Here is a 4,729-nt window from a genome sequence, read left to right on the forward strand (position 1 = left end):
CTACACCGCCTCTGATCCCTCCCCCCGCGCCGCCCCTTCCCCCGCGCCGCCCCGACCCCGGGTCCTTGGCGCCCTTCCGGGGAGGAGCCGAGGGGTTGGTTCTGGGGTGAACGACTCTAAACCTTCAGGCACGCTCTGAGGGTTTTTTCCCTTGCAAGGCCAGATGAAAGGGTTTAAAGGAGGCGAGGAGTGGTGTAGCTTGCTCCTTTTTGTTACAACACCAAGAACATAGTGGTTTGCCTAGATTAGGAGAAAAATGAAGTGTCGGCAAGTAGCGAATGATGTGAGCTAGGGACGTCACCTTTTTACAAATTGCTTTATCCTACCCATCCTATCCCAGGCCTCTCATGTGATCCCAGGTCATTACTTGAGCTGTATCCCACTCAGGTATTGGCTTTTAAATGCTTTGTGTCTTCTCTTATCGAGAACCCGTGGGATCTACGTTTATATCTTGCGTTTTCCCAATGCACCAAGGAGGGAAAGGGAGGCCCTTTTCAGGATCTAAGTGGCTGGCACGAGACAGGGCACATCCTGCGGCTGAGAGCTGAAGTGTGATGAGAAGATCCTCATTGTCATTTGCTAGTTAACTGCTTCCTGTATTCGTTAACTTCCTAAAGTCTGGAGATTTGCAGGATACTTGGAAGGAAGGGTCTGGGCCCTCAAAGATCTTCCAGTCTGTAGGGTTGACACCATGCCCAGGACCCTCCTCGGGCTTTGACACTGAGAAATTTTGCAAGGATAACAATTATACAAAGGCATCTACAGGCGGGGCCATTGAGGTTGCACAGTGGCTTAAAATAGTCACACCCTGGATTCCTTTGAGTGAGGCCCCCTTTAATTCTCAGCTTCATAATTGGACAGATCACTTATGTACAGAATAATATTTTGAAATATCAATTGACATCTCTACCAACACCACCACTCACTCCATTTCCTTGGTCCTTGTTCCATTCAGGCAGGTGGGGCAGAACTCTAAGACACACAGGGGCAATTCCTGGCTTTCAATTTGTAAAAGCCCAGCCTTGGGATTGGAAAGAACACCATGCAGACATAATAGATTTGGGGAGCAGTTGATGAATAGGAACAAGGCCTCTAACCTGAGGCCAGATTAAGGTCCCCCAGGTTTGAGGGCAAGGATAGGGCAAGTAGGGCTTCAGGAAAAACCAGAAGAGAGTGGAATTTGGGAAAAAAGGTGTGCCAAAGCCTCCTGGAGGAGAAGTGGGAATAGTGGGAAGGATTGCTCCTTTCCTTGGTAGAACTCCAGGTCACTCATGAGACTCTGGGTGGCACGGAATGTCTGGGCAGATGGACCTAAACACCTCATAGAATTTCCCATGGTCCAGTGCGGTGCTGTGACAACAAACTTGTCCCTGTCCTCTGAGAGGGGATTGGAAACAGCTGAGAAAGGTCTGGACCTGAGGAGGCCCTGAGGTGGGGAACAGAGATGACTCAGCAGGCGTGGACTGACAAGTTGAAGACAAGGTGGGGACGAGGACATCTCGGGTGGATGCTGTCACCTGTACCCTTCTGGTAGACTGGAATATGCTGAGGTGACAAAAACAACTACAACAAAAACAAGTCTATGTGCCCCAAACAACCAAGCCTCATTTCTCACTCACACTACTGTTCTACTGCAGATCAGCTGAAAACTCTGTGCTCAGTCAGCCCTGTCTTTGCCTCGGGACCCAGTGGAGCAGCCTCTATCTGGAAAGTTGCCAGTCTCTGGGGCAGAGGAAAAAGAAAGGATGGGAGAGGACTTCCCTTGTGGTACAGTGGTTAAGAATCCGCCTGCCACTGCAGGGGACATGGGTTTGAGCCCCGGTCTGGGAAGATCCCACATGCTATGGAGCAACTAAGCCCACATGCCACAACTACTGAAACCCGTGTGCCTAGAGCCTGTGCTCCACAGCAAGAGAAGCCACGGCAATGAGAAGCCCGCGCACCACAACGAAGAGTAGTCCCCGCTCACCGCAGCTAGAGAAAGCCCGCGCGCAGCAACGAAGACCCAATGCAGCCAAAAATAAATAAATACATTTATAAAATTAAAAAAAAAAAAGGAATGGATGGGAGAAGCATGAACTGGCACTTGGTCTCGTGATTCATTTGCCAAAGCAAGTCACACCACCACACTTACCTTCAGATGTGCAGGAAAGTACAACCCTCCCATGTGTTTGGAAGAAGCAAGTCTTTTTTTTTTTTTTTTTTAGCAAGTCTTTTTGAGCAATGATTTCTTAATGATGGCCACAACTGCCCAAGCACAGAGCCTTGGTGTTATAAATGAACAGATGGTTATTACTCAGGGATCGGGAATAGAATTCCAAATTGGCTTAGTTTCCGCCACCAGGCAGAATGGAGATTTGAAATAGAAATAAGCTGAGAAATAAAAGGAAGTTAAATCCTTAAGAGCACTCGAGTTTGCACACTGGGATTTGTGTCCATCCTCCCAGTCATGCCAACTGCTGCAGAAGAGACAGAACATGTTCCCTGAGGCTGAGTCATGCAGGATCAAAAACTCTGACCAAAGTGATCATCTTGGGCCAAAGTCCACCACCGGAGGACCTTTTCCACCTTCTTACCAAGACGAAGTGTCATTGGCAGGACGGGAGGTTTGACTGGGAAGAGATAAAGAGACTGCTCCCTCCCAGCCTAGGAGCTGGAGTAGAGGAGAGACCTGGAGTAGAGGGTTTTGGGAGAAGGAACGAGGAGGGCACTCGGAGCGTGAACGTCACAGATGAAAATGGAAGGTTTCAGAGACAACTTCCACCTGCTTCTAAACTTTATTTAATAGGGAACTATACTCAATATTTTGTAATAAGCTACAAGGGAAAAGAATCTGAAAAAGAATAGGTACGTATGTGTATAATGGAATCACTTTGCCATACACCGGAAACTAACACAACATTGTAAATCAACTATACTTCAATTTTTTAAAAAAGCACTTTGAAAATTGTAAAAACAAAAATTTTAATTTAATAACAGTCGCTCTTTATGAAGACGCCCACTCTGTGGCAGTGCCTGCACTTAGCTCATTACTTATGCCAGCTCAGGATAACTTGTGAGACAGGTACCATTAACCTAGTTCAGAGAGGCTTTGCCAGCCCCACTCGCGCTCAGCACAGCAGTTACAAAGTTGGGACTGGGCGCTGGGGGTCACCTGAAGGATGGGCTGCGATGGAGGTTTCCATGCTCATCTAAATTCCTACACTTGCTCTCCCATCCCTTTCACGTCTCCTTCCACCCCTCATATCTTTCTGTGCCTCTAGCCCTGGTTTGAGAGTGGAGAAACACACAAAGACGGAAGTGGAGATGGACAGCCATTGCGTTATCCAGGCGGGAGTCGATATCGCTTGCTGAACCGCTCATCCATCCTTAAGCAGTGCGAGAGTCTTTTCATTCGGGCTGTTTCTCCAGGCCTCCTCTGCCTCTCATTAATTTTGGTAGGGGCTGCTTGTCTTTCTTCTCTCTTGTTCAGTGCCCTTCTAATCTCTTTTTCCACGTAAGCCCCGACACAATTTGATTTCCAGGTTGCTAGCAGGCTTCTCTCTGGCTTTGATTTATGTGCGCCTTCCCTGTGCCTCATGTCTTTGCCATATGGATGTGTCTTCGCTACCTTTTCTCAGTTTCTTTAAAGACCCACCGATGCTTGGCAGGACGTTGCAGAAATAATGCAGAATAAAAGACAGTTCTAGGGAGCCTGGCATCTCAGGCTTGATGTTGGAATGAAGGAAGATTTAGAACTCCTCAGGGTGCAGAGAAAGAAAAGTGAAGGGCAGATTTTCAGCTGCTTATGGAGCAGTATTTGAACTTCTTTTTATTGATTTCGGGCCCTTCGAAGACAGGCACGTAATGACACGGTTCAGAGTACAATGTGAAAGATCTGGGGGCTTAGTTTCAGCAGAGATTCCTCTGGCATCCGGCTGATTCTCCTGTTCTAGCTTTTCACCCTCATTCTCCCCACGTCTGTCCCTTCTCCCCACCACCACCACCCCCAGAAAAGTCATAGGAGGATCAAGCGCCTACACACCAGAACGTTTCAGACGTTCATTGTTTTTTTTCTTGCGGTACGCAGACCTCTCACTGTTGTGGTCTCTCCCGTTGCAGAGCACAGGCTCCGGACGCACAGGCTCAGTGGCCATGGCTCATGGGCCCAGCCGCTCCGCGGCATGTGGGATCTTCCTGGACCGGGGCACGAACCCGTGTCCCCTGCATCGGCAGGCGGACTCTCAACCACCGCGCCACCAGGGAAGCCCCACATGTTCATTGTTTTACACAGCTGCAGATGCTGTTCAATGCCCCAATTTTATTTTGTATTTTATTTATAATCCACCAGTCATTATCCAAATGCCTTTTGCAAACCTAAAACTTCTTCAGAAAGACCCATGCCTCAAGGTGGGTGAAAATTAATTTAGAAACGAAATGGGGTGGGGAGCAGGGTGCATGGATGAAATGAACTTCCTTTATCCCCACTTAGCACAAATTCTTGAGTTTGCTCATATGCCTTAAACCCAATGAATTCAGTAACATCAGGTAAAGGATATGGAAAAGTGGTACAAACAGATGACAAGGGGTGTGTATGGACAACGTTTTGAATGAGTTTGCAAAGTTAAAGTGTCCTGTTAGTGGAGTTGATAGACTGTTGGAGGGCAAGAGGTCATTCAGGAGAGGCGTGTTGAATGTTTGATCCATTAAATGGTGCAAGACAGAGACAGCCATGCAGCTCAACACTGTT

The sequence above is a fragment of the Neophocaena asiaeorientalis genome, unplaced genomic scaffold, assembly GCF_003031525.2.
Source record: "Neophocaena asiaeorientalis asiaeorientalis breed wild unplaced genomic scaffold, Neophocaena_asiaeorientalis_V1.1 scaffold120, whole genome shotgun sequence".
NCBI lineage: Eukaryota > Metazoa > Chordata > Mammalia > Artiodactyla > Phocoenidae > Neophocaena > Neophocaena asiaeorientalis.